Genomic DNA, 18,873 nt, shown 5'->3' with positions numbered 1-18,873 from the left:
GGGAACATTTTCAATCTTCACTCCAATTCCACTAACACCCAAGATGTGTGGTCTCTCAATTAGTTTTAAAGGGAGAATGTCAAAAAGTGTTTAGCACATCTTATACCACTTCGCAATAGTGTTCTTACAATTCTCTACAGAAAATTCCATATATTTCTCTATTTGTATCTAACTGATAATCTAACTGGACTAGCCTTTTGGACCTTTCCAATTGGGTTTAAGTGTGTAGCTTGGAGTGGGACCAAAAGAGACCAATAAGACACTAACTCCAATGGACCTTGGGCTTTTCTGTCAACTTTTAACAAGTCCAAAGTTACTATTAATTATATTTAATACTACTATATAAATATAACTGCACTCTAGGCCTTATTTATAAATTATATCCTATAACTTTATTGTACATGTAACTCCTTCATAAAATATTCGTAGTAACACAAAGTCATGAATGTAGACTACCACTTTGTAGATTACTACATCTTATCCTTGAGTACTCAGTTTAATCCTTTAAGTTACTTATCATATATTTATGAAATCCAATTTCATAAATATATACTTTTGTAACTTCTTGCCAAAGTGGTTAGGCCTAACTCTCTGAATAACAACCCCATTAAACTTATCTCAAGGGAATATTTTGTATCTCCGTTAAGAGACTATGAATTCCATCTTGAGAATATATGTTCTATCAACACTAAATGTGGTTGCCCAACATACTGAGGTTTTGACCGTAACTTTAAATCTCACTCCTGATATATCAAAGTAACCTACACTTCATGATCAGGTCCATTATCCTCTCAAGACAAAGAGTTCATGTAAATATATAGTCATGCGTTTATTATTCATTTGACAGTCGTTAGGAGAATAATAAATCTCACAGCGGTCTAGTTCAATATGTTTTAATTCTTAAAACATATCAGCATAATAACTATAAATCTATATTTTCATGATCAAGACAAATCATCTTAGTTGATATGTTATAGTTTTCGTAGATGAAATGTCTAATTTCATCACCGACTACGAACTATATTTTGAGTTTACAAGGAACTTGTGATATACATCTTCTATGACTAAATCACATAAATCACATACAATGCATCTCATGGAATATATGATTTTGTCTCAATATTCATGTTACCATTATTTTTAGATAATAATAAAACAACTTTATTAAACACAATATTAAGTCATACATAATGTCATACATAATAACATACATACCATCATACAATAGGATTTAAGGGCACACATCCTAACAACTTCAACAGCATGGCATTGAATGTCTTATTCAGTGAGGTCACAAATGTGGAGTTCAAGAAGATATCATCCACTGAAACTGCAAAGGAAGCATGGACCATTCTCCAAACAACCTATGAGGGAACAAAGGCAGTCAAGGACTCGAAGTTTCAGAGGCTCACTACTAGTTTCGAAGAGATTAAGATGGAGGAGGATAAATCATTTGATGAGTTCTATGCTAAACTCAAGGATATAGTGAACTCAGCTTTTAATCTTGGGGAAACCATTCCTGAACCTAGAAAAGTACTCAAATCTCTACCCGAAAGATTTCACACCAAGATCGCCACTATTGAGGAATCAAAGAACATTGACAAGATTCCTTTGACTGAGCTGGTTGGCAATCTATAGACCTATGAATTGAGTTTGACAAGAATTGGGAAATCAAGTAAGGGTAAAAGCATGGTGCTGAAGGCCAAGAACTGTGACACAAATGATCTTTAGATAATGAAGATTCTAAAATGAAGTTCTACATCACTAGGCGATTCAAGAAATTCATGAAGAATACCAATGCGAAGGGCTTCAATAAGGACCGTAGGCAACCTAGTTCTTCTCAGTCTAAGAGCCAAGACAAAGGGAAGAAGGATGCTAGGGATGGCGGTCAGTACATTGTTCCCTTAGGACTCAAGTGTTTTGGGTGTCAAGGATTTGGTCACATGAAGCAAGAGTGCCCTACTTATCTCAAGTCCATCGGGAAGAGCAAGACACTTACTGCTAGTTTGAGCGACATCGAACCTAAGGAGGATTCTAAAAATGAGGATGACGAAATCCTAAATTCCTTCACTGCCACTATCAATCCTGCTGAGGGGATTGTAGAAGAAATGGATGAAGAAGAAGGCTTGGTGGAGTCAAAGTTTGAGAAGATAGGTGAACAAGATGACATCTATACTGCCTATGCAAAATTATACAAGGTCTTTGAAAAGTATGAGAAGTTGTATAGGTTAGCCCCCAAGAAGCTCAGTGATGTGGAGCTTGAACGAGAAGAAATCTCCACAAAATTTCATGAAACCAATTAGACCATAGAAGCACTGAGATTTGAAAACAATTTCTTGGCTGAGAAGACCAAGAAGCTTGAAGCGGAGTTGTTTCAAGTCAGAGTTCAGTTGGAGAGGACTTCAAGTGCAAAGCTTGATGAGATGCTCAGTATGCAGAAGTCTGCTTCTGAACGAACTGGTTTAGGGTATGATTTCTCTTCTCCTCATATTGCTTCTTCTAGTAATACTTTTTTTATTCCTCCTGCTAACAATGTTGAATCTGAGAACAATGATGTTAATATTGTGATAGCTAGTGAGAACATAGACAAGAGTAAATCTATCTTATGAGCACCCCTTAAGCTCGTTAAGAAAGAAACCAAAAAACCTAGGGCTAAGAAGAGTAATGCTCAAAAGTCTAAAGAGAAGAAGCAGCATCTCTGTCATCATTGTGGAGCCGTTGGACCTTCAATGAATTTTTAATGAAAAATCTTTAATAAGATTTTCATATTCAAATTTCCACAATATGTTATTCCAAAATAACAATCATAAAACTAATAATGTTGTTTCCAAATCCTTAGGTGTTTAAGGCAAGTGGAACTACTCTACCTCCAGCTGCATTATTTATTATCCGATATCACTCATTACACCGTAAGTATTATTCTTTATCTTTTCCTGTAAATTTGAAAAATAGTTAATATTCTTGAATCGTTTTTATACAATAAAATGAGTTTTATCTGTTTATCTTGCAGCAATGCATCTGGAAGGAGGATATCAATACCTAATGAATGACGAGGACAGAGAGAATCTGAAGTGGTCTAAATTATTCCGGTAAGCTTCCATTTTTCTGTTTAATTTGTACATTTTTTCTTTCTTTCTTACCAGTGTTCTTCCCCAACAATTATTCATTTCTCATTGAGCTGATTGTGAGCATCAGTGTTTTTCCCCACCAATTATTCAATTTTTGTTCAGCTGATCGTGACAACTAAACTGATTTCATTGTATTGTACAAAATAACAGCAAATATGATCTCTACAGTAAGAGCAAAGTTCACATTGATGTTGAAAAAGTTAAACAATACTATGAATCCCTCATAAAAAAGGTGTGTACCAGTGCAAAATTCTGTGCTTTGGTAATTTTAAACACTTTTTTTTCTTTACTAAAATTGGATTTTTTTTTTTCTTTCTTTTTGTAGTACTTCCCAGAAAAGATCAGATGGTAATCCTTGAGGATCCGGCTTTAGGCTGCCTGCGTTACTTTTAGTTGTGCTCGCTTTCAATTGGCAAAGTTAATTTTATTTATATATGCACTATAAATTTCTGTAATCAGTACAAAGAAGTTTGTAAAATATTAATTAATATTAATAAATAAAACACATCATAGAGATGTGGCGTGTTCATTATTATTTGGCTTGGTTCTTATATATTGATGGCCACGAGGCCATGTGTGGGATGTCTTTAAGGCCTTGGGGCCTAATCAAATAATGCTAATGTTGCGGCTTCAAAAAAAAAAAAAAACACTCCAAGCTAGGGTTATTTGGAATCAACACCAAGCTATTGAAGGAAAAACTCCAACAATCAATTTCATTACTGAAGCAAACTGTATATATACAATACTGAATTCTAGGTTCTTTAAATAGAGTTCCAAACTTATTATCCTAACAAGAAAAGGAAACAATTCTAACCAATGAAAATTCTTCTAATGAAGTAAGAAGATGAATTAAATCCCTAAAACAAGTAGGAAAATAAAGGTGAAACTACAATATTGGTCTGTCAAGTTTACTCTATTTGCGTAATTAGTCCCTTAAGTTTGAAACGAGCACAATTAGTCTCAAGATTTAAAACTGAGTTGTATTAGTCTTTTTACTAATTTTCGTTAGTAGTGTTACTTACGTGACTAATGGAACAATAACTTGGCATTTTTTGTAATGATGTGGCATTTATTTTTAGTAAAAAATTACAAAATAAATTTACACAAACAATATTTACAACCCAGTTCCAAATTAAAAAGATATTTTCTACTGATGGTACAAAGCACTAACCTGCCGCCGGTGGGATGCACTTTCATTCTGAGCCCAAGGAGGAGGCTCATCTGAATCTGGCCTAGCCCATGAAGGGATTTTACTTTCTTCTTCTTCGTCTCTAGTCTTCTTGTTGCTTGACTCTTTAGAACTTTCAGTCAAAGCAACCACACAAAAACTTACGACGCTGTGGGTTTCTTTTTGCTTGGAATAGGAATGATCTCGGGTATAATGGATTTTCTACTCTGGGAGTGAGACTATTATTATGTAGTACTAGTATTCGATTTGAACGCAACAAGCTTGCTGCCATGCTTCTAACTTTTATATTGCGTTGCGTTGGACTTGGCCTCTTCTTTTGTTTCTGTAACTCAAAAGAATCAAGATAAGAGATCAATTGTATGAATGTATAGTGATAAATAAATAAACTAAACAAGGAAGGAAGGAAAGAGATATGATATCATATGAGACATTGAGGAGGAGGAGGACAGTGGAGAACCCGGGTTGTAAATATTGTTTGTGTAAATTTATTTTGTAAATTTTTTACTAAAAATAAATGCCACGTTATTACAAATAAATGCCACATTATTGCAAATAAATGTCAAATCATTGTTCCGTTAGCCACGTAAGTAACACTACTAACGACAGTTAGTAAAAGGACTAATACAACTCAGTTTTAAATCTTGAGGGACTAATTGTGCTCACTGCAAACTTGAGGGACCAATTGTGCTCACTTCAAACTTGAGGGACCAATATTGTAGTTTCGCCAAAAATAAAATAAGATTTAAAAAAGAGATAAAGTTTAGTTACAAAATTAGTTGAAGCCTAAGGCTATAATTTTACTCAATATTTTTTTATTGGAAGTGAATTTTGACAAATCCATCATTAGATTATATCTTCTTCTTATATCTTCCATGCTTGCAAAATTTCTAGAAAATTAAATATCAATAGTTATGTCATCAATAAATTATTTAAATTGCAAGTTTTTGTAGTTTAAATTATGCATATAATATAAGCTTGGAGATCATATAGTAAATAATATTTGATTGATACAAAATTTCACATGTGTATTAAGAGCGTAAAAAGCATACAATTCAACAATTAGATTTTCAAAATATGTAGTAATATTTATTTAATTGAGTATGGTTATAACCTTAGTCTACAACTAATTTTGTTGCTAAAATTTGTCCTTTCATAAAGTAAATCAAATAAATTAAGAACATTAATAGATTAGGCCTTAAACCCAACTATTAGTAGGCTCTATTCCTAAGGCAAGTGGTTGTGCTCTAGAGTATGTGTAATTGGGGGCATATATCTTGTGTTGGCACCAACTAAACTAGGTAGGAGTTGGTTGGGATCTTATGCTGACTTAGAATATGGCTAGTGATTAGGCTAAGGCTAGTTCTGATATCATGCTTCATTTGATTTCATTAAATATTCTTGCCTAGGGCTTTCCCAGTAGTCTTTTTGGTTGTTAAATATAAGCTTATTGGACTAGCCATCATCTACCGTTAGCGAGAATTATGATAAAGAGTGTCTGCAAGTACATGTTTGAAGGAAAAATTCTGGTTTTGCATCTCATGCAAAACCCACAGCGGAAGCAACGAACTAGGATCTATTTCATTCATGATTGATAACGTGCACAATGTAAATTTCAGAATTTAAGAACAAGATAGCGTACCTTGGTGTGGAGAAATTCAAAATAAAAATTAGAAGCACTTGGGAACACTTTTAATCTTCACTCCAATTCCACTTTACGCCCAAGATGTGTGGTCTCTCAATCAGTTTTCAAAGGAAGAATGAAAGTGTGTCTCACACTCTCTCACACACCGTTTCTTTTTCTTTTCTAATCTCTTTTTAAATAAAAATTCTGTATGTTTCTCCCTTTATAACTAACTGATTATCTAATTGGGCTGGCCTATTGAGCCTTTCCAATTGGGCTTTAGTGTGTGGCTTGGAGTGGGACCAAAAGGGACCAATAAGACACTAGCTCCAATGGGCCTTGGGCTTTTCCGTCAACTCTTGACAAGCCCAAAGTTACCATTAATTATATTTAATACCACTATATAAATATAATTGCACTCTAGGCCTTATTAATAAATTATATCCCAAGACTTTATTATGCATACAACCCCTTCATTAAAATATTCGTAGTAATCCAAAGTCATGAATATAGACTGCCACTTTGAAGATTACTACATCTTAATCCTTGAGTACCCGGTTTAATCCTTTATGTTATTCGTCATATATTTATGAAATCCAATTTCATAAATATATACTTTAGTAACTTCTTACTAAAGTGGTTGGGCCCAACACTCTGAATAACTAAACCCATTAAACTTATCTCAAGGGAATATTTTGTATCTCCATTAAGAGACTATGAATTCCATCTTGAGAATATATGTTCCATCAACACTAAATGCGGATGCCCAACATACTGAGGTTTTGACCGTAACTAATAGATCTCACTCCTGATATATCAAAGCAACAACATCTCATGATCAGGTCCATTATTCTCTCAGGATTTATAGTTGATGTAAATAGAAGTCGTGAGATTTATTATTCATTTGACAGTCATTAGGAGAATAATAAATCTCACAGCGGTCCAGTTCAATATGTCTTAACTCTTAAAACATATCAACATACCAACTAGAAGTCTCCACTTCCATGATCAAGACAAATCATCTTAGTTGATATGTTATAGTCTTCGCAGATGAAACGCCCAATTTCATCACCGACTACGAACTAAACTTCTGAGTTTACAAAGAACTTGTGATTTATATCTTCTGTGACTTTTCACATAAATCACATATAATGCATCTCATGGACTATGATAATGTCTTAGTTCATTTATAGATAGTCTCATATAATTAAACAATTTAATTATTAAATACATGCCAATAAATTGGGTTTTAGGGCATAAACCCCAACAATGTTCATATAAACTCTATTGCAACTATCCTATGTAATAGTTAGATTGTTATTGACCGTCTATCACTTTCATATAAACTTATCATTTTTTCTCCATCATCTACCATTAGCGAGAATTACAGTAAAGAGTGTCTGTAAGTACATGTTTCCAACCATGAATTAGAATTTTGGTAATTGAGTGCTCTTGTGAGCCAAGTAATGAGGCTATGACAATTATTAAAGGGTTACTCTATGTATAAACTTATTATTTTTTCTCCATCATCTACCATTAGTGATAATTACGGTAAATAGTGCATGTAAGTACATGTTTCTAACCATGAATTAGAATTGTGATAATCATGTGCTTTTGTGAGCTAAGTACCGAGGCTATGACAATTAATAAAGAGTTTCTCCACGTGAATTATAACTCTCAGCCAGTTGTATTCCTGTTTTATTCCATTACAAAAAGTGTTGTAATTGCATTAATTTTGCTCCCTGTATTTTGTGGGATTTTATTGTATTGGGTTTAGTATTATGTTGGTGAAAAATTAAGCATGAAATGAAGAATCAGTGCAATTTCGCTAGTGTCTTGCTAGAAGCTGAAGAGTCATGACAAGCTATTAGTTTCGCTGGTGACTCGCAAGAAAGACCTACCAACGAAACATTCTGCTTGGAGATTTTTAAGTGTAACTTTCTTACCCTTCACCTATACTATATATACCCTCATTACCCACAAATGTATGAGAGGCTATTGAGAAAGAAAAAGCCTAGATAGGTTTTCTAAAACACAACACACCCATCTTTTAGGGAGAGAACTACTCATCCTTAGTGAGAAAACATTTTAGCCTCTTCTCCTTCCCTCTCCCATTGTCATACCTTGAGAGGAGATTTGTACCCAAACACAACCCACACCTTTTCAGAGTGTAAAGAGTGTTTTGGAGTTTGGGAAGCTTTGGAGATGATTCAAAAGAAGCCAGTGAGGCTTGGCGAATGCAATCAGGAGTATTGCGGGATCTAGAAAGTTAGAGAAGACATGACTCCGAGAAGTTTGTTGGTAGCAGGAGCTTGGAAGGCTCAAGTACATTGGGTAGACTAGGCTTGGAGGGTCTTTTGTTATTCATGTACTCCAACTTATTCTCTAGTGGATCGATTTCGACTTGGAGGGTCGCGAAGAGGTTTTTTCGCCGAGTTCTTCGGTTTTCTCTTCGATAACACGTCTTGGTGTTATCTTGTATTTGCATCTCTTTTTTCTACTTTTTAAGCTTATCTCTTATTGTTGATATTGGTTGATTATGGCTTAGAGTAGTTTTATCAGTTGTTTGCACTCATTTACTCTTATTCCGCACTTAGTTTAAGTTAAAGTAAAATCAATCTAGTCGTAACCTTTTTTAGGGGGGTCTAAACTGTTAGGATGTGTGCCCTTAAATCCTATTGTATGATGCTATGTATAACATTATGTATAACTTAATGTTGTGTTTAATAAAGTTGTATTATTTTTATCTAAAATAATGGTAACATGAATATTGGGACATTATCAGATAGTCTATAAGATGCATAGTATGTGATTTATGTGATTTAGTCACAGAAGATATAAGTCACAAATTTTTTGTAAACTCAGAATTTATAGTTCATAGTCGGTGATGAAATTGGGCATTTCATCTCCGAAGACTATAACGTATCAACTAAGGTGATTTGTCTTGATCATGGAAGTGGTAACTTCTAGTTGATACGTTGATATGTTTTAAGAGTTAAGACATATTGAACTGGACCGTGTAAGATTTTTATTTTCCTAACGACTGTCAAATGAATAATAAATCTCACGACTTCTATTTGCATGAACTCTTAATCTTGAGAGAATAATGGACTTGATCATGAGGTGTAGGTTGATTTGATATATCAGGAGTGAGATCTAAAGTAACGGTCAAAACCTCAGTATGTTGGGCAGCCACATTTAATATTGATGGAACATATATTCTCAAGATGGAATTCATAATCTTTTAATGAAGATATAAAATATTCCTTTGAGATAAGTTTAATGGGTTCAGTTATTCAGAGAGTTAGGCCTAACCACTTTGGTAAGAAATTACTAAAGTATATATTTATGAAATTGGATTTCATAAATATATAATGAATAACTTTAAAGAATTAAACCGGGTCTTCAAGGATAAGATATACTAATTTTACAAAGTGGCAATCTAAATTCATGATTTTGTGTTACTACGAATATTTTATGAAGGGGTTGCATGTATAATAATGGCTTGGAATATTATTTATTAATAAGGCTTAGAGTGCAATTATATTTATATAGTGGTATTAAATATAATTAATGGTAACTTTGGACTTGACAAGAGTTGACGGAAAAGCCTAAGGCCCATTGGAACTAGTGTCTTATTAGTCCTTTTTGGTCCCACTCCAAGCCACACACTAAAGCCCAATTGGAAAGGTCCAATAGGCCGGCCCAATTAGATAATCAGTTAGTTATAAATGGAGAAACATACAAAAAAAATTTTATAAGAGATAAAAAAAAAAAAAAAAAGGTGTGAGACACACTTTCATTCTACCTTTGAAAACTGATTGAGCGACCACACATCTTGGGCGTAAAGTGGAATTAGAATGAAGATTAAAAGTGTTTCCGAGTGCTTCTAGTCTTTGTTTTGAATTTCTCCACACCAAGGTACGTTATCTTGTTCTTAAATTTCGAAATTTACATAGTGCATGTTATCAATCATGAATGAAATAGATCCTTTTTTGTTGCTTCCGCTGTGTGTTTTGTACGAGATACAAAACCAAAATTTTCCAATAATTGGTATCAGAGCCAAGTTTTTATCTCATGATTGTATAGCGTGTGATTGAGTTTTAGAATTTAAGAAAATCGTTATTTTTGTGTTTTCAATTTTCTACATCATAAAGTAATAGTGCCGTATCTTAATAGTTATTGCATCGTTTGAATATAATGTAGAGAATTGCATCACTTGTATATATATATCCGTGTCTGCACAAGAAAATATTGCTATTGAAGAGAAGTTGTGCATGGTTATGGCCTAGAGGTTACAGTTTTATTCCATAACTGTCAAGATGCGTTTGAATTTAATGCACCGCTTGGCCTATAATTTCACAAACTGGACTTCATGCATGGATTGCATGGCTTGGCTATGCAAGCATTCCAATGTTTTGATGGCCCACGGTTATATATAGATTAACCTATAGATTGATAGAATCCTAAGACATCAAATCAACGTCCATCAAGATAATTAAATTGTCTTAATATATATATATATATAAAAATTTTTTCACGTGTCTAGCATTATTATGGTTCTTGACCTTAAAAAACTTTATTTTAAAATATCTAGTGGGAGAGAGATACAAGAGTTGGATCTCACGGCTTCCATTATCGGTTCATAGTAATGTGGATAAATACCTCGTCTTGGCATATATGCCTCACGATCCCAAAGGAGGGTATTTACTTCATAGAACTACAAGATTGAACTTACCCGTTTAAAGTAGTGTGGACAAACACCTCGTCTTGACGTATATGCCTCGCGATCTCAAAGGAAGGTGTTTTGTTCCATGGTACTACAAGTTTAAACACTATAAAAGAGAGATGAAATGTGGTTACACATGACTCTAGATAATGGTGTACACTAGACTAAGTGTAATGTTAACCTCCCAAAGGAGCTATGTCATTATTACTTAAAGGCTAAAAGTAATACGGCATATTGTTAGTGTTTGATAAGAGTTATTATGATAGCACTAATAATGAGAATAGTTCTCAACTAATTAATGTGTTTATAATAAACTTGCTACCAAGGAATTATAGACATAGATTGGATTGTCGTTGCATATATTATTTTATGATTTTATTAAGGTTCCATATTATATGCTTATATGCTAAATTGATAATGTCCAGTTTACTTATTATATTCATGTTTATTATTTTCATATTTATATCATGGCATCATTAGCCCACTTGTTGCTATTCTTTACTAAAACAAACTGACGGGATCCAACTATGTTGACTGGAAAAGAAATTTGGACATTGTTCTTACAGCTAAAGAGCACAAATATGTGCTTACTCAACCATGTCCTAGCTTTCCTTCATTAGATGCTCCTCTTGAGAAAAAACAACTATATGATCGTTGGCAAAAATCTAATGAAATGGCCAACTGCTACATCCTAGCATCTATTTCAAATGTTCTACAGCATCAAATGCAGTATGTAGAATTTGCTTCGGACATAATGCATAGTTTGAAGGAGATGTTTGGTGAGCAAAGCCGTTTTACAAGGCAAGAAACCATGAGGCAAATTTATAATACCAAAATGGCTGTAGGAAGTTCAGTGAGGGAGCATTGTCTTAGAATGATTGCTAATTTGAACATATTAGAAGTTTTAGGTGCCGACATTGATGGAGAATCCCAAGTGGATATGATACTCCAGTCACTACCGGAATCATTCAAGGAATTCAGACTCAATTATAATATGAACAAAAAGATTTATTCTTTGTCTGAATTAATGAATAAGTTAGTGACGGAGGAAGGCATCCTTGGTACTTCTAGTGTTGAAGCCAATGTGGGTGAAGCTTCTACTTCTCAACCTAAATCGAAAGGCAAGGGTAAGAAGAAGAAGAAGAAGAAGGACTTTACTAAGAAATATGGTAAACAAATTGCTTTAGGAGTTGCCAACAAATGAAAGAAAACCAAAGGAAAGTGTTTCCATTGTGGTGAAAAAGGACATTGGAAGAGGAATTGTCCAACATTCAAGGCTACCAAGAATAAGGGTATGAAAAGTTCATTTCTTATTGAAATATGTTTGGTACAGAATCCAACGGATTCTTGGTGTGTGGATTCAGGTTATACTAATCATATCTGAAATTCTTTGCAGGGGTTCCAAGAGACTAGAAAGTTGAATGAGGGAGAACTATTTCTTACTTTGGCTGATGGGAGCAAGATTCTGGTTGAAGCTGTTAGAGTGTTTAATTTATGTTTTATGTCTAGAGTTTTAATATTGAAAGACTGTTTGTATGTACCTAATGTTCGTAGGAATTTAATTTCTGCAACTTACTTAGGTAAACATGGATATCGTGTTATCCTCAAAGACAATGTTATAATAAAGAAGGATAAAAAGTTTATCTGTTCTGAAAATATTGTGGATGGTCTTTATATTTTAACTCCTGACAAGCATGAATTATACAATTCTGAATTATATAGTAGCTCTCATATAAAATCATTAAAGAGAAAGTTTCCTTCTACTAATGATGCATATCTATGGCACTTGCGTTTGGGTCATATTAATTCAAATAGGATTCAAAGACTAATCAAAGATGGACTTTTACAGCCCATGGACTTTGATGGATTTCCAGTTTGCGAATCTTGTTTGGAATGTAAAATGACCAAACAACCTTTTAATGCAAAATGTAGAAGAGCCCAAGAGTTGCTTGAATTAGTTCATGCAGATGTATGTGGTCCTATGTCAACCCAAGCAAAAGGAGGTTATGAGTATTTCATCACTTTTACGGATGATTACTCAAGCTATGGTTATGTGTACCTAATGAGATGGAAGTCCGAAGCCTTTGAAAAGTTCAAAGAGTTTAGGGCTGAAGTTGAAAATCAATTAGGTAAACGCATAAAGGCCATTCGATCTGATCGAGGTGGTGAATACCTTCTTGGGGATTTCAAGGATTATCTAATTCAAAATGGGATTGTCTCCCAATTGACTGCACTTGGAACTCCCCAACAAAATGGTGTAGCGTAAAAAAGGAATAGGACTATTTTGGAAATGGTTAGGTCCATGATGAGTTACTCAACTTTATCAGTTTCTTTTTGGGGATATGCACTAAAAATTGCTATGCATGTTTTAAATTTTGTTCCATCAAAATCTATTCCCAACACACCTAAGGAATTGTGGAGTGGGCACAAGCCTAGTATGAAATATCTCTACATTTTGGGATGTCCAGCACATGTGTTGAAAGGGAAGTCTGATAAGTTGGAAGCTAAAACGGAAGTATGCATGTTTTTAGGGTATTCAAAGGAAACCAAGGGTTATTTATTCTATAATCACAAGGATAACAAAGTGTTTGTTAGCACCCATGCCAAATTTTTGGAAGATGATTATGTGAATAATTTTAATCCTAGAAGTAAAGTTGTATTGGCTGAAATAGATGAACCTGTAGTTGAACAACCAATGGATGAAACTAGGGATGATATGGCTGTATTGGATACACCACAAGATATTACTCATGAGATGTCTAGTACACAGGTGCCTCGTCGTAGTGGGAGAATTGTTCGGCCTCCTATAAGATTTAGAGGTTTGGGAGAAACTTATGTAATTATTTCAGAAGAGGCTGAATCGGATCCCTACACTTATGAAGAGGTAATGAATGATATAGATGCATATCATTGGGTCCTAGCTATGAAATCTGAATTGGATTTTATGTATTCCAATCATGTATGGGATCTTGTAACGGTGTCTAACGGCATTAAACCTGTTGGTTGCAAATGGGTTTCCAAGAGGAAGAGAGGGATAGATGGAAATGTTGAAACTTTAAAGGAAGACTAGTGGCGAAAGAGTATACACAAAAAGAAGGTATTGATTATGATGAAATTTTTTCACCAGTAACCATGCTTAAGTCTATCAGAATTCTCTTATCTATTGCTGCTCATTATGATTATGAGATTTAGAAAATGGATGTCAAGACTGCATTTCTTAATGACCATCTTGAAGAAGAAATATACATGTTGCAACCGGAAGGTTTCATAGCAAAGAACCAAGAGCATATGGTATGCAAGTTGAATAGGTCCATTTATGGACTTAAGCAAGCGTCTAGGTCCTGGAACATCAGATTTGATCAAGCAATCAAATCATTTGGTTTTGAACAAAATCTTGATGAACCATGTGTGTACAAAAGACATCGAGACAATATAGTAATGTTCTTAGTACTTTATATTGATGATATTCTACTCATTGGAAATGATGTTCTTAGTAATGTTCTTAGTAAAGTTTAGTTGTCAAGCCAATTTGATATGAAGGACTTGGGTGAGGCTAACTTTATTCTAGGGATCAAGCTTTGGCAAGATCGCAAGAATAAGATGTTAGGCTTATTACAAACTGGATATATAGATAAGGTTCTAGAACGGGTTAGCGTGCAAAACTCTAAGAAAGGATTGCTTCCTTTTAAACATGGAGTTCCTCTGTCTGATGACCAAATGCCTAAGACTCAAGAGGAAGAAAATATGATGAGACACGTTTCTTATACTTCTGCAGTGGGAAGTCTCATGTATGCCATGCTTTGTACTAGACCAGATATTTGTTATTCAGTTAGTATGGTCAGCCGATATCAATCAAATCTAGGACCAAAACATTGGCAAGTTGTAAAGCATATTCTCAAGTATCTTAGGAGAACGAGAGATTATATGCTTGTTTACCGGTGTGAGGATTTAATTCCCATTGACTATACAGATTCAGATTTTCAATCGGATCTAGATTTTAAAAAATCCACTTCAGGATGTGTTTTCACCTTGGAAGATGGAGCCATAAGTTGGAGGAGTGTTAAGCAATCTTGTATTGCGGATTCCACCATGGAAGCTGAGTACGTTGCTGCTTGTGAAGCAGCAAAGGAAGCTGTTTGGCTTAAGAAATTCCTTTCTGATCTTGGTGTTGTAAGAATAGAGCAAGTTCCCATCACATTGTTTTGCAACAATAGTGGAGCGGCTGCACAATCCAAAGATCTAAGGAATCACAAGAAAGGAAAGCACATTGAGAGGAACTACCACATTATTCGAGACATTGTTACTCGTGGAGATGTTGTGGCAGCAAAGATTGAAAGTGCAAATAATCTAGCAGATTCTTTTACCAAAGCCTTACCTCAAAAGACTTTCGAGTCACATTTGGAAGGAATGAGATTTAGATTAGTGCACAATAGTCTTTAAGGCAAGTGGGAGATTATTAGGATGTGTGCCCTTAAATCCTATTGTATGATACTATGTATGACATTATGTATGACTTAATGTTGTGTTTAATAAAGTTTTTTTATTTTTATCTAAAATAATGGTAACATGAATATTGGGACATTATCATATAGTCCATGAGATGCATAGTATGTGATTTATGTGATTTAGTCACAGAAGATATAAGTCACAAGTTTTTTGTAAACTCGGAATTTATAGTTCGTAGTCGGTGATGAAATTGCGCATTTCATCTGCGAAGACTATAACGTATCAACTAAGATGATTCGTCTTGATCATGGAAGTGGTGACTTCTAGTTGATATGTTGGTATGTTTTAAGAGTTAAAACATATTGAACTAGACCGCGTGAAATTTATTTTTCTCTTAACGACTGTCAAATGAATAATAAATCTCACGACTTCTATTTGCATGAACTCTTAATCCTAAGAAAATAATGGACCTGATCATGAGGTGTAGGTTGCTTTGATATATCAGGAATGAGATCTAAAGTAACGGTCAAAACTTTAGTATGTTAAGCAGCCACATTTAGTGTTGATGGAACATATATTCTCAAGATGAAATTCATAATCTTTTAATGAAAATATAAAATATTCATTTGAGATAAGTTTAATGGGTTTAGTTATTCAGAGAGTTAGGCCTAACCACTTTGGTAAGAAATTACTAAAGTATATATTTATGAAATTGGATTTCATAAATATATAATGAATAATTTTAAAGGATTAAACCGGTTACTCAAGGATAAGATGTACTAATTTATAATAAAGTCTTGGGATATAATTTATTAATAAGGCCTAGAGTGCAATTATATTTATATAGTGATATTAAATATAATTAATGGTAACTTTGGACTTGTCAAGAGTTGACAGAAAAGCCCAAGGCCCATTGGAGCTAGTGTCTTATTAGTCCCTTTTGGTCTCACTCCAAGTCACACACTAAAGCCCAATTGGAAAGGCCCAATAGGCCGGCTTAATTAGATAATCAGTTAGTTATAAAGGGAGAAATATACATATTTTTTTTTATAAGAGATAAAAATAAAAAAATAAAAAAATAAAAAAAGAATGTGAGACACACTTTCATTCTCCCTTTGAAAACTAATTGAGAGACCACACATCTTAGGCGTAAAGTGGAATTGGAGTGAAGATTAAAAGTGTTCCCAAGTGCTTCTAATCTTTGTTTTGAATTTCTCCACACCAAGGTACGCTATCTTGTTCTTAAATTCTGAAATTTACATAGTGCATGTTATCAATCATGAATGAAATAGATATTTATTTGTTGCTTCCACTATGTGTTTTGTATGAGATACAAAACCAGATTTTTTCAACATAAACAAGCTCTTGTGTTTCACACAAATCCGAGCTTTCAAGATCAATGAGAATGCAGAACCTTATATTGGGCTAGTGATGACTTTTCCTACCAAAGAAATTGCACTTATAGACTCTACTTTCTTTGTTCCTAGCTCAGAGATCCCATGGGTTGACTTGGCCGATACTTTCTCTCTCTGTCGCTCTCATTGTCTTTGGGGACTAGCGTAGTAAGGGGATAGAATATAGTAAGTTAACACGCATTTGAAAGGTTTTAGCAAACTAGCATCTCGAGTTTTAGAAACTCAAGTTCTAGATTAAACTCGCGGCTTAAAAACTCGCTTCGTACTTGATGAGTTGGACATTATTATGCCACATAGATCTCGAGTCTTAAAGACTTGAGTTTTAAAAAGCCAAACCGAGCCTTTAAGACTTGATTTTCTTTGGGAAATATGGTTATGACACATAGATCTCGAGTCTATAAGACTAGAAATTTAATTAAAATATACTTGGATCCCGAGTCTTATAGACTTGATTTTTGCTGGGAAAAATTCTATAATACATAGATATGCATCAGTAAGTCACTCACCCATAACACTCAGCCTCACACTCCTCAGTAACTCATTGCCTCACTCACCCATAGTATTCACACTTCTCATGCGACATTGTCTCTAATTTGACACCACATTACCTCTCTTTATCATTGCTCCTCCCTCTCAACAAATTTACATCTCAAGTAAGGGTTTTGATTTGATTGCCATTGTAGTTGGGTATTATTTGTTGTTGGGTGTGGGTTAAAGAGTTTGACTATTTAATTGGTATATAGTTAACATAACTTAGTTAAGATACCAATATTGTGAATTATAGAACTTTGTTTTGTTAGTGTCAGTTTTTTGAGTATTTATTTGCATGGTTTTTGTTATCAAAATTTATTCATCATTTCTAGACTCTTATCTTTATCATGCCCTTCGAATGAATTATAATGAAATTGGTATGTAATTCATGCCCTTTGAATGTGTAAGGAAATGACTTTTTTGTATTGGGTATGAAATAAGTATGTAAATGTTATGGGTATGTAATTAGATAAAATGTTGTATACTTTTACAAGGATTTTGACTTTTTTTTTTGGCATTGGGCATGAAATGGGTAGTCTTAGAATGACCGAAAAAGGATTTGGGTATGAAATGTGTAATGAAATTCATGCCCTTTGAATGAATTGGAATTTGTACTTTGTGTAATTTGACTAGATAAAATGTTTTTTTTTAACTAACATAGTAACTTGACTCTAACAGGTTCACAATAACTGTAATTGATATAATCCTATACTAGGGTGGTCTGCTTAAGAATGCCAATGCGAACAAGATATTGGCATTTGAAGGGCCGCGTATAAAGTGCTATTATACCCAAATTGATTGTAGGTTGAAGACCCTTGATGAATTGAAGAGGATAGTTGTGGAAGAATTTTGTGTGAATCCTGTTGTGTACAACATACAAATTACTTATCGTATGCCACATGAAGTCCTGAAGCACTGGATTAATTACAAGTATATGGTGATAGAAGCAGACAAACATGTAAAAATCATATTTGACAAGTTGGAAAGAATACCTGAAGTAAGTGGTATTAAGTTGTACATACAGTTGGAGCCGTGTGCAGAATTTGGTATCGAGGAAATCCAACAAACAACCACACGTTTACAAGTTACAGTTTCGGATGCTCAATATGAGTATTTTACACATGTAGAGGATGATGATGTTCATGATGACGATGATGATGATGACTATGTTGATAAGATTGCCATTAACGGTGAAGATTTTGTCGATAGAGATGGGTATGAATAGAGGATTGAACGAGGGGACTTTGAGAGGGACATTGATGGCCATGAGACATTTGACCGTAGTGAACCTGATGCAGACAATGTTATTAGTGTCCAAAACATTACAAACACAATCCTTGCCTACACACCTCCTGCCTTGTCATTTTCTGCAAATACTTGGGCAAATAGGATTGATCCTTCAAATATTGAGATACCATTTCCCGACGAGGCATTCATTCTAAACACCGAGTCATCTTGTCGGACTTCTTCGACACTGACCTTCCCACTGTCATCCACAGTAAGGAATAGGAGTCACTGTGTGACGTCCCGGTCACTTGTCCATCCGTTCTTATCCAAGAGTTCTACTCCAACATGCATGGATTTGATTATTCAGTACCTCTCTTTGTTACTTGCGTTCAAGGTACGCACATCGTGGTCATTTTGGATATTGTATCTAACGTGCTCCATGTCCCTAGGGTAGCACATCCTGACTACCCTGGTTGTGATCATCTTAAGACCATGTCTAAAGACAAGCTTATATCCTCCTTTTGTGAGCGACCTTCTGATTGGGGTGAGCATCAGTTCACTTACTGTTCACGCTTTGCTAAAGGCCC

At 34.4% G+C, this 18,873-nt stretch overlaps 1 pseudogene; it reads left to right on the top strand.

Moving 5' to 3' along the window:
• Positions 1-1,943: 1,943 nt before the first annotated feature.
• LOC142620351 (bark storage protein A-like) overlaps positions 1,944-18,873 on the top strand; it is a 35,142-nt pseudogene continuing 18,212 nt past the window's right edge.

The sequence above is a fragment of the Castanea sativa genome, chromosome 12 (genome assembly GCF_040712315.1).
Source record: "Castanea sativa cultivar Marrone di Chiusa Pesio chromosome 12, ASM4071231v1".
NCBI lineage: Eukaryota > Viridiplantae > Streptophyta > Magnoliopsida > Fagales > Fagaceae > Castanea > Castanea sativa.
The sequence above is the reverse complement of the archived record's forward strand: the minus strand, read 5'-3'. Positions and strand labels throughout refer to the sequence as shown.